Here is a 13,322-nt window from a genome sequence, read left to right as displayed (position 1 = left end):
AAGGGCTCAGTTTACAGACTGTAAAACTGAGTGTGGCCACTAGAGGGCACTGACCCACTGTAGTAGTAGCCGACATTAAAAAAATGGTTCAATAGCCCACAGTTCATGTTCCTCCCACATCCAAACACAACTATTGGTCTCCACGCTGTGAGGAAGCAACTCTTTCAACGTCTCACTTTTTCTAACCCCACGGGTTCCCTTTGCTTACATGTGTGGCAGAATTTTTATTCTATCGTACCGTTGAACTTTTGATGTCTTCACTCCCTTTCTTAAGTAACATTCAGGCAATGTTATTTATGCATTTTTTAAAATTCTTAGGCAATGTTATCTGTTCCTTAATAGTTTTCTTCCTTCCCCCATATGTCTTCTCCATATCAACCATTTTTTTGTTTTGTTTTTGGTTTTTGTTTTCAAGACAGGGTTTCTCTGTGGCTTTGGAGGCTGTCCTGGAACTTGCTCTGTAGACCAGGCTGGTCTCGAACTTCCAGAGATCCTCCTGCCTCTGCCTCCCGAGTGCTGTGATTAAAGCTGTGCACCACCACCGCCCGGCAACACCATCTCAACCATTTTGAACAGCATTTTCACTTTACTTTGGCTCCGAAAAATACCATTATGCTTTTGATTATTCTTTCTTACATTTATCTAATTTTGATTTTGAATGTTTTACACTTGGAAAAGTTTACAGAAGATTTGTTCTATTTTATTTAGATTCCTGTGGACCATGTTCATTCAGTAATCTCAGAGTCCAGAAGAGGGTGTCAGATCCTCTGGAACTGGAGTTGCAGGCAGTTGTGAACTACCATGTGGGTACTGGGAATTGAACCCAGGTCTTTGGGCATGCTAAGCAAGCACACTAGGACTGAATTGCACCCCTGTTCTTGGAAATACTTAATTTCCAAGATTTATTATTTACTTATTTACGTTTTACATGTATGCATGCAGATGTCTTTGGAGGCCAGAAGAGAGCATCTGTCCCCTCAGAGCTGGAGTTACAGGCAGTTGTGAACCGTCTGATGTGGGTGCTGGCAACCGAACCTCAGTTCTTTAGAAGAGCAGACAGTGCTCTTAACCACTGAGCAAACTTCCCAGCCCAGGGAAGTATTTTATTGTTGTTGAGACTCTACCAAGAAGAAGAAAAAACAAACAAACAAACAAACAGGGGTAAGTTACAGGTTGAAGAAACAATACACCCAAATATTAATATACAAAAAGGAAATGAGTATGGCCAAGAACTCTGGGACAAGATTGGGAGAACAAACTGAAGAATCCGTGGGACAGAAGAAGGTGCTTAAATAAACACTAAAGAATCTAGTCAGTGGAATTATGGCAGGAGATAAAACATCTAGAGAAAGAAATAGACATTCACGTGTAAGAAGCATTTAAGACCCCAAATAGATACGAGTAGATAAGAGGCTCCCCACAGCAGTGACAGTCATGATGACAAAATTACAACACAAAGAAACAGCATCGGAAGCTGTAAGGGGGAAAGCCAACTGGTCCACACAGGCAGAAGCAGAAGACTAACATCAGATCTCTTGTTAGCAACCCTCAAAGCCAGGGGAAGATGATGATAATATGTCTTTCAGATCCTTAAAGTAAAGAATTATCAACCTAGATTGCTACAAACAGCAAAACTGCCTTTTAAAACTGATGGAGAAATGAGGACATGTCAAGTCAAACACAAGCCCAAGCAGTTCATGACTACCAAGCCGTCACTGCAGATGGAACCTACAGGAATACCATGCACAGAATAAGAAGACAGTCTTAATCACAAGAGCACTGGGAAGAAGGAATCCGTTATGATCAATACACTAAACTATCAGAACTTTAACACTACTGGAGACAGGAGAAAAATCTCACCAACCATAAAAACAATTAACAAAATTACAGGGACTAGAAAACATCCCTCTGTAGTAACCATAAATGAAAATGGCCTCATCAATAAAGAGACACAATCTTCCTGATTGAGTCAAAAACCTGAATTCAACCTCTGTTGTCACCAAGATATATAACCTTACCAGAAATAGACAAAGGTGGAGAAAAATCTATCAAAAGAACCGAAACCAAAATGACAGTCTCTTAGTTAGGGTCTCTATTGCTGTGATGAAAACACAGGACCATAAGCAACATGGAATGAAAAGGTTTACTTCATCCTAAAACTTACAGTCCGTTATGACTGTAGGCAGAAACTGATGCAGACACTGTGGAGAAGTGCTGTTTATTGGCTTGTTCCCCACGGCTTGCTCAGCCTGATTTCTTAAATATCCAAGGATAGCCAGGACTGTCCAGTGGTGGTACCACCTGCCATGGGCTGAACCCTCCCACAACAATCATTAATCAGGAAAATGTCCCACAGACAACCTGATGGAGGCATTTACTCAGCTGAGAATACCCTCTCTCCAGATGACTCCAGCTTATGTCAACTTGACAGAAAACCTAGTTAGCATACAGAGCTATTATGATATCTGCTAAAGTCCACTGCAAATCAAAATCTTCCAGAAGAGATAAAGAACATCATTACATTTAAAAAAAGAAAAGTTCATTAAGAAGCTATAACCAAGCCTGGCAGTGGTAGCACTCAGCACTCAGGAGACAGAGGCAGGAGGATCTCTGTAAGTTCGAGGCCAGTCTGATCTACAAGAGTTAGTTCCAGAACAGGCTCCAAGGCTACACAGAGAAACCCTGATGTGAAAAAAAATTAACTATTGTATCAGGTTTTGGGGTTCCCAGTTTCATAAAACAGAAACCAAAACCTCTGATGGACAAAAAAGTCATAGGTTCTGATTCCACTATTCCATTCTCATCTCTAGACAGACCATCCAAACTGAAAATCAATAAGGAAATATCAGAATTAAGCTACAATATAGGTTAACATGAACTTAAGAAACAGAGTATATTTCAGTAACCCATGGGACCTTCTTAAAATATATGACATTAGGTCACAAAATAAGCCTTCATAAATAATTGAAATATTCTCTTGTATATTATCAGATCCTAGTTCAAAAAAGTAGAAATTAATAGCAAAAAAAGTGTTGGTCAAGGAAAAAATGTTGGTCTAGAAACTAGACCAACACATGGAGACTAAACAATATACTCTTGAATGACCACTGAGTCATCAATATCAGGGAATAAGGGAGAAATTTTAAAAGTCCCTAGAATAAATTGAAAATTAAAGCACAATCTACCAGAACCTTTTCAACAGAGAAAAAACAGCTGTAGAAGAATAGTTTAGGGGCTGAAGAGATGGCTCAGAGGGTAAGAGCATGGGATGCTCTTCCAGAGGACCTGGGTTTGATTTTTCAACGCTCACATAGGAGCACTGAGGGTTCTAATAGCAAAAGCAGTCCTTAACAGAAGGAGCAATGCTGAAGGTACCATAATACCTGATCCCAAATTATATTACTGAGCCATAGTAACAAAACACAGCATGGTACCAGCACAACACAGGCCTGTAGACAAATGGGATAGCATAGAGTTCCCAGCGATAAACCCATACAATTACAACCACCTAATTAAAAAGTTTAAATAACATTTTATTTATTCTTTGAAAATTCCATACATGTTTACAGTATATTTTGATCATATCCATCCTTCTAGCTCTCTCCATCTTTCTTGGGATACTTTAAGCCATCTTTCTCCCAGCTTCATGTCCTGTTTTTTTAAAATATCATTAATAACTCCTAGAGTCCAATTAGTTCTGACCATATGCACATGGGTGAGGCAAAAAGCTGTTAACAACATGTGTTTCAGAAAAGACAGTGTCTTTACCAAATGATTCTGAGAAGCTTGATTTCCACACGTTGATGAAGGACACTTGGTATCTTGCTCCTGTGCAGAAGGCTCAACTAAAAAATAGATCAGAGGACATAGCGTGAGACCTGAAAATCAAATCTGAAACTGCCAAAGGAAAACATAAGAAAAACACTTCAAGATCTAGACACAGACAAAGCTTTTCTGAACAGGGCTCCCAGCAACACTGGAAGTAATCCTAAGAGTTGGCAAATGGGATTATATGAAGTTAAGAAGGTTTCTTTCTAGCAAAGGAAGTAATAACCAGGCTGAAGAGATAGTATACAGAATGTGGGAAAATCTTTACCAACTATGTATCAGGCAAGGGGTTAATGTCTGTCATATGTATAAAACTGTAAAAATTCAACATAAAAAACACAAAGCATCCAACCAATGTATGAGACAATTAACTGAATAGACAATTCTTAAATCAAGAAATACAAATGAACAACAAAGGTATTATATTGAAAAGGTATTAGACATCCTTAGCCACCTGGGAAATGGAAACTGCTTTGAGAGTCTGTCTCACTCCAGTCATCAAGAAAACAGATGACAACAGTTGTGACAAGGTTTGACAGCAAAGAGGAACCCTCAGGAGGCAGGGAGTGTAAATGTTCACAACTACAGTGGTCATCAGTATGGAAGTTATTTAAAAAACTGAAAACTGAACTACCATGACTCAGCTATAACACTCCTGTGTGTATACTTGAAAGCTTTGGAGTCAACATACCACAGAGATATCTCTTCATCCATGTTTATTGCTATACTACCCACAATAACCAGGAAATAGGACCAGGCAAAATATCTATCAATGGACTGGATAGATAAAGAAAATGTGTTACATATACATAATAGAATTATAGGCATCCATAAAGATAAATGAAATAATGAGATTTGCAGGAAAATAGATGCAACTGAAAATCATTATGTTAAGCAAAATAAGCCAATCCCAGAGTGACAGACACTGAATGTTTTACTTCATATATATAAAACCTAATTTAAAATTATATATTGCAATGAAAAATTATATGTTGTGGTAGTGAAAGAAAGAGGTTTAAAAAAAGCTGTTGAGATGGCTCAGTGGATAAGGCTTGTTGCCAAGCCTTAGGACTTGAGTTCAATCCCCCAGACCCACATGGTGAGAAGAAAGAACCTACTCCTGCAAGTTGTCCTCTAACCTCCTCATTTGTGTCATGGTACATGTATACATATGAAAATATACAAATAAATAAACAAGTAAATAAATAAACATAATGAAGATTGTATATGTGTGTGTACATCCATGTGCACTTGCAGGCCACAAAAGTGGAACGGGGATCATGAGAGAGGAAGAAGACATGTAAGGGGAAGAGGGATGTTTCTACAGCATATGTTAAAAGGAGGCAGGGGAGATAAGCGGGGGGGGGGGGGGAAGAGGGATCCAGCTGGAGGTGTGGTATAGGGAGGAAAGTGAGGGAGGGAACCAATCGATAAGGTGTGATGACACATATATGAGGATGCCATGCTGGAACCCGATATTTTGTATGCTAAAGTAAAAGTTTAAAAAATAAAGTAAAAGCTAAAAAGGATGAAAGTCAAACAAACAAACAAAACCATCGAACAGTGCTGGTGCCCATCCCCAGATTTCGGTTTAGGAGGTCTGAGGGGGGGATGGTGCATTTCCAACAAGTATGTTGACTTACCAACAGAAGTCTGAACAGACTTCAGAGAGCCTACCTTTGCTTTTCTTGTATCCATGTCCTCAGAAGGGTGTCTATGAGGCCAAGGGCCCATCCCCTCCCTTTGTAGACCATCTCTTTGGTACTTGGGATCCTTGTACAAGCAATCTGGTGCCTTCTCACAGAGCTTGAATGGAGACCATACTTGAGATCACTGGAGAATTGACAGGGTTGGATGTACAGGCAGGATGCCCACATGCTGTGGGATCCTTGCAATTCAAGTAGAGCTGAAGTTGGGAAGAATTGGGGGATGGACCTGGGGCTAAACGTTCTTGAGTAGGTGGAATCACTGTCCCTGTACAGTGCCGGCTGATCACACACAAGAGACAAGGACCTTGAGCATTTGAATTCTGGAGTTAGGCACACCTCACTTCCATCCTTGACTCTGACATTTCTTTACTGAATTGCCACGGACACGTTTTTGAACTTCTCTGGGTCTCCTTTCTGCATTAGTAAAGTTAGAATGCAGTAACGCCAAATACTCATATCATTATTGGTGTTTTTGAAAGAGAAACTGCAGTAAGAAAAGAAAACATTTACCGTAAGCCCTTGGATGTGCCCAACACTAGGTAGTAATGTTGTTTTTGTTGTCATCTGCTATTGCTTTATCAAATCCTTGGAGGGCCACCTGTTTTTCTTGACTGTTCCCTTCTTGTATCATACCCAAGAAAGCCAGTACCTGCTGAGCAGGGTTCTGCGTGCTGTTGGTCCCCTCTAACCACACCCCATTGTCCTACCTCTGCCTCTTCCAGAACATGAGTAAAGGATATCAGAGTCCAGAAGGTAGCACACCCCTTTATAAATGCAAACTATTCTAGCAATTTTATAGGGGAACAGGATAGCACTCTCTTATTCTTCTGTAATTAGAATATCTGTCATGTTATTTGGAGTCTAGACCTTGACAATCATAGGAAACAGTATGCCAACAATTATTTGACCCCTACTCTTGTCCAAGATTCAAATTTATTTTTTCATTGCTTTCATGACTGAAGTAGATGCAGTGATGAAATATGCATGCTCAGACAGCCACATCACTGCTTGCTTCTGTGTGGGCGTGCATGATTGAGTGTCTCTCCTTATGTGTGAGCATCTGCACCTGGGTTTATTGTTGAGACCAGGGTTGTCTGGAGAACTGTCCACAATGCCCACAGCATCTTCTATCTTTGTCCAATGCACAGCCATTGGCCACTGTGGTGGTGAGTACTTCAAAGGTGGCCAGTGTGAGGGAAGAATTGCATTTAAAATTTTGTCTAATTGCAGTTAATTTCAATAGTCATTCAGCACTGCTGGCTGCCGTATTGGATAGCGCAGATTGAGTAGGCATTGGTTTGTTTGATTTTCTTTTTTTTTAGTTTTTTCAAGACAGGGTTTCTCTGTATTGCTTTGGAGGTTGTCCTGGAACTCTCTCTGTAGACCAGGCTGGCCTCAAACTCAGAGATTCCCCTGCCTCTGCCTCCGGAGGGCTGGGATTAAAGGCGTGCACCACCAACACCTGGCGGCTTGTTTGATTTTTACTGTCCATCTGAGAGAAAGGAATGCATTATTTTATTGACAACAAAATCACATAACTGAAAGGTGATGTAGTTTGTTCCAAATCACAGTGTGGTGATGCTATGTGAGTGTCCCCACAGATCAGAGGCAGGAAGTCAGCCACATGCTGTGACGTCTCTAACTCTGCCCCCATCTTCAGCCCTGTCTCTCCATTATCTGTACTTATTTGTTTATACATAAAAGAAGGCCAGTCCTACATTTTCACAAACTAATTCTGTAATTGCAATACCACAGACAATAGTGTTTTTTGCAGTTTGAAGACATTTGCTAAAATTTGCTTTCATCCTTTTAGAGGGCTCTGTTTTTATGTGACATTCCCAAACAGCCTATAGTTCTGTAGGACAAAGTATAAATGTGTATTATTACAAATATTTCATTCTTGCTTTTGGAAACAAAGTCTTTTGAGTGGCACACGATTTAAACAGAAGGCACAGAGGATCAGAAAGTATTTATGTAAACAAGGAAAGCAAGGAGTTCAAATACTTCACACGAGACAATCTCTCTCATAAATTACCTGTGACAAGTAAGTATGCTGCCTTCTGGATTGATGGTCAACATTTGAGAGTGTCTGTCATATTTAAACGCTGAAGCAGCTCATCGAGTTCACTATGGGCTAGGTCAACAACCTGGGGAGTGAGGTGGGGAGCTTTGAATCCCAGATAGCTCTGGCAATTTCTGGAGATATGTTAGTTGTCAGAGTTTGGAAGAGGTGTGATGGGAGTACAGAGATGTTACTAAGGATAATATAATGCAAAGATCAGCTCCCCATGATAAGGAAATATATGACTCAAAATGCTAACACAAACCAAGGCATGGTGGCACACAGCTATAATCCTAGCACTTGGGATGTGGAAGAAGAAGAATTAGGAATTAAAGGTCATTCTTAGCTATGTATAGAGCTGTAACCAGCCTATGAAACATGAAACTGTCATCAGAAAAAAAACTCCACCTAAAATGTGGATAGGAATCCCAGTTATGAGTCCTTGCTACTCAAAATGTGGTTCCTGGACCAGTGTGCTAGGCACCCCCTGGGGACTGGTGAGACTCATAGGTTCTTAGCATCCATCCCAGAGCTATTGAATCAAAGCCTGCACTTTGTGCAGTAAGATACTTTAGTGATATATGCTTCATAGCTTGGGAAATCCTGGTGTCTTAGTCCTTCTGTGTTGACATAACAGAACACCCAGACTAAGAAGTGTAATGGGCTGAATATGAAGTGTTCCCCCACAGACTCATGTCCTTGGAAGACAAACCACATCCACACCTTTGCAGTTAGTTTGCCTGTACCATGAACCCTGCACTCCAGCACAGCGAGTTGATTTAGGGGCAGTCCACAGGAAAGCTGAAAAACAATTCAGGATTACACAGTGAGATCACAAGAGTGACCCTATTGACTGAGGAAAACAGATAGAAGGAAAAAGCTACGCACTTCTCTTTGAGAACTTGGCCACATAACACAAATAGAAACTTCTTAGTCAACAGTGGGAGTGTGGGACTCAGAGGCAGCCCCAGCTGAGCATGAAGTCTGTGTATCAAATGCCCAAGGTAGAGGCAATCTGGTGGTACCAGAGAGTCCAGGAGATGGCAACAGCAGCTTGTGGGTCAGAGACTGAGGAACCTGCAGCCAAGGGGGCCAACTCAGCTAGTTCACTGGAGATGCTTTCAATTTTGAATTATCTGCCAATTTCTTTTCTCCTATAAGGCCATTTTTGACTATTCCTGAGTTTCCTACCTTCTCACCTGTCACTAGAGGTAGCCTGCCTCTTATAAGTCCGAGAAAGAGGTAAATACAGCACATCAAAAAAGGAGAATATTTTAAAAAGCAACATTTGATAATTCAAAAATATACTATGAACAAACGATTAGGGTAAGCTTTCTATACAGAGAGTAGCAGTGAAACCATTCAGAATAGCACAAAAGAAGGTATATCAGTAATAATTAATCAGCAATTATTAATAATAAATAATGATTAACAGAGAGCTACTATGTTCCTGGTGGAAAGTCCCTTTAAGTCAACTCAACTAAAACTGACTTATTAAGAGAAAATTGACTTATAAAGATATTCAAGTAAGAATTTGTGGGAATTTTCATACTGAAAGAGAAATTGAACCTGGAATAAAAATATGCAATAGTAGAGAAGATATTTGAAAAGATAAAAATTGGATCTGGAAGGGTGAGAAAGTATACTGACGTATAAGTAGTTGGGAGGACAAATGGAACAAAGAAGCACCTAGAACATTCCCACCCATGGTGGGATATGTATGTGTCCAGAAAGTAGCATAAGACACCAGCAGCATGTTCTGTGTACAGGAAGCATGCAATCACCTTTGTTAGATACATGCACATGTGTAAGTACTTACATGGATGGCTGTCATATGTGAATATGTCTATCCTGACCCATCTTTTAAAGCAGACTTGTCTATGGTACCAAGCGCACTATCCACAGCTTCAGCCCGCCTTGTGTGATTAACATTAAACCACACTTTCTCACCTGCATACATTGGTCCAGCCCTGATGGGTGAGTTTCCATGTCACTCCCCAGGTCGCCTTTGATGGTGAGGACATTCCTCACAGTGTAGCCCTGGCTGTCTGCCTTCTCTAGACATGACTCTTCAATATCTCCCTTCTTTCCCTCTCTTGGATTCCTGACTCTGTTCCTTGGGTCCAACACTTACAGGGCAGAGAAGTATTACATTAGAAGAGATTCTAAGGGAAATGGATAAACTATTTCCAGAAAATTAGAGCATAAAAAACTCTACAAATGCAATAAAAGGAAGAGAGATGTATCCTAGAAGCACTGAGGCCACATCTCTGACTTAGTGAGGAGTTCAGAAAAAAATTTAACATCCATTTTCTTTATTTTCTGGATTCTAGAATGAAGGCAGTATAATTCCGAACACTGTGATTGGCCAGCCTTCCATTCAGATCCGGTGATGATCATGCGCCAGGACACAACACTCTACCTGCCTAGACATAGGTCCTTTTCTTGTTCGAATGTCTCAGGAATATAAGCTCAGGAAGAAAAGAAGAATACACTGTACGACAAATTGTTTACATTGTCCTTGGGAGTTCTGCAGTCTGATAGCTGAGGGAGCAAGAATTAGGTGACAGTCAAGGAATTATTGCCTGTTGCTTCACCCATATAATTGGCTTAGTAATTAAAACATAACTAATAGGAGGAATCATTTTATGCTTCTCTTCAGACCTTGGTCACAAAATATTAGAACTGCACCATATAAGGTGACTGCTTCAAAACTGCTTAGCAACCTCAGCTTTAATTGCCACCCAGTTTATCAGAAGCCACAATTATTATTGTGTCTCATACCTAGAATATTTGGTATGTGAAAAAGTCACAGAGGTTGAGGCAGTCTGTTGTGAAAACCAGTCAGATGCATCACCCACCGAGGGGTTCCCCCTGGGAGAATGTGTGAGAATTCATCTGCTTTCCTCTTTTGCCAACTTCTTTAAGACAGGTAATTTCATAATAAGAATTATGGAGTTTCTGTGGAGGGAATGTCTCACTGTAGCCATATGGTGATGGTTATGGTGGCACTATTGCTCATCAAGTCCTGGTTTAGCACTCTCCATTAGGGGCAGGTCATGATTTCTCACTATAGTTCTGGAGGAAACTCCTGGGTGATGGCATAGAATCCAACAGTGGGTTTGGGAATAGGAAACTTAGGTCCCCCAGGATGGTTCAGCAGATAAAGGTGTTTGCTCCTATATCCAAAGGCTCAAGTTCTATTCCAGGAACCCACAAAGGTGCAAGGAGATGATGAGCTCCTGTAAGTTGTCCTCTGACGTGGAAACTATCACACACACACACACACACACACACACACACACACACACACACACACACATGCATGCTTACATTCACTCACTCACTAAATAAACAAACAAATAAATAAATAAATAAATGCAATAACATTTAAAAAGGGAACCCTAAGTTCTGTTGTCAATTGTGTATGGCTATGGGTCTTTCTTCCCACTGTCTCATTCATTAAGCCTTGGCTTCTCCCTCTATTTGGTAGGACTGTGGTGGGCTGACCTGATGGCCTTTGCATGGCTGCCCATGCCTGGTAATCAAGAAGAAGACAGAAGCACAGCACTGCAGAAATAGAGTGACCCCTACGTGCCCGCAGCTTCTCCATATAGACTTTCAGTAAACTACTGACCAAAAACATTCAGAAAGTAATTGCTGTTACACCCTAACATGGGCAAACTTCTTGTAATTATTCCCTGACAAATACACTAAAATTCTTATATACCATTTACCATGCATTAGGTGTTAAAAGTAACCCAGAGATGACTTAAACTATAAAAGAGGATTTGTTCAAACAGGGGCATGTGCATAGAATACAAGCAAGTAACACCTACGGATTTTGGTTTCTGTGGAGAACCCTGGGACCAGTCTTCCATGGACACTAAGGAATGATTACACTTCTGTCCTGACACCACCCACAGATTAAAGCCCTCTGGGTGCAGGTGCTGCACCTGGACCTTCTACCGCATTCATCAAAGGGCTAACTAAAACAGAGAAGCTTGCAGCATACCTGCCAGTTCTTCAAGAAGGTTGTTGATTAGCCTCTCAGATGAGACAGTGCCCTATGAAGGGAGGCTTTCTTTCTTGGCACTCTGTATTTCTCCTTGAACTCATCAGCTCCTTGGAGGTGGGAGTCAGTATGGTTTATTCCTAGCAGCTTCTACGGCCCTTAGTGTTAAGGTCCTCAGTGTGTTTCTGGTTGTAATGATGGGTTGTGGAATGCTGGAGGAAGAACACTCGAGTTTGCAAAAAGAGCAAGGGAAAATTTTGCAGAGGAGATGGAATCTCAACTGAGACTTGAAGGAAAGATAAAGGGATTCATTTAAGGCTCCCATGAACCCAAGGGTATAGATGGAGCTCTTGGGGAGGAACCTGGGCTTTCAAGTCAGATGCTCCTCCTAATTATGGGTGTTGGGAAGATTGTATCCAGAAGGGCTACTTAGAGGGTTAGGAATGTCAAGTGCAGAAAGCCTGGCACTACACTTTAGAGGTGACAGCCATTACTGCTTTGTTTAAGTCTGAACATTGCAGAATGCTGTGGGACTTTGCACACAGTCTTTCAAATATGAGCATCATCGTCACAATATGTGACATTACTTAGCCTCTCTACCACACTAAACTGCAAGACTTGCATTTATTGAATTGTCATTAGTAATACTTTTATCATTAATGATTGTGATGGTCAGGACGTAGGGCCCACAGTGAGTCTGTGTGATTCCTTCAAGAACCGACAGTCAATCTTTTCCTTTGAGAGTTAAACTGTGAAATATGCAAAGTCACCAAAAATAAACAGGATGGTTCCCAGGCTAGCACCATTTGAATGTAACTTGGTGAATATATTAGCATATTTGAAAAGAGACTGTCAATCAGAGGATGGAAGGTTTGGAAAAAGTAGTCACAGAGGTGAATGAGCTCAATGTGGCCTGTAAGGGAGGAGGGGGGAGGTGGGAGAGAGGAGGGAGGAGAGTAGACTGACCAACGGAGGGGATGCATTTGTTTCCAAAGATAAGCTAGTCTCCAGGGTACAGAGAGGTACCAAAGATACTAGCCATTTTCTCTCTGCTTCCCAATGCCTTAAAGGTCCCACCCAACCTCAAACCTTAGATGTAGCAGGTCTTCATGGCAAATGTCCTGGATGCCAGCCCCTCCACCTTGATTATGACTGATGACATGATAGTACCTGGCTTATGGAGTTCTCCCTGCTCTGATTATTTAAATTAGATGCTGGGAGACCGGGTCAGGTGGCTGAAAGGAGAAACAGGCTGGAAGGCTGGAACATCACTGGAACAGAAAGTCACCATCTGGGGGTTGACATATTGAAGCCTTATATCAACGAGGAGGAATCAAGTGTCTGTAACAAGAGAACAATAAATGAGATGTGCATTGAAAAGGTGAAAGAGAAATATGTATATATTAAATAAGTCTTGCTACACTTCTAAATAGCCTCCTCCTTTACTCAAGTTTAACGTATATACAACCAAACCATACCACTAAGACAGACTTTCAGTTGACAGTTTCTTTGGTGGGGTCATCCACTGGGAATAAGATGGATGGATCAAGCTGTCCCAGGCTGCAATTTGAGTCTATGTCTACATCTAAGATTCATGACCTGCCAATACGACAACGAGAGCTAGCACTTTGGTGCATGATGATTCAGTTTCCCACTGGATATGTTAGCTTTCTATTGCTATAGTAACAGATAGGTTCAATGGCATTAA

The sequence above is a fragment of the Mesocricetus auratus genome, unplaced genomic scaffold, assembly GCF_017639785.1.
Source record: "Mesocricetus auratus isolate SY011 unplaced genomic scaffold, BCM_Maur_2.0 Super-Scaffold_100007, whole genome shotgun sequence".
Taxonomy (NCBI): Eukaryota; Metazoa; Chordata; class Mammalia; order Rodentia; family Cricetidae; genus Mesocricetus; species Mesocricetus auratus.
This window is presented reverse-complemented; position numbering follows the sequence as displayed.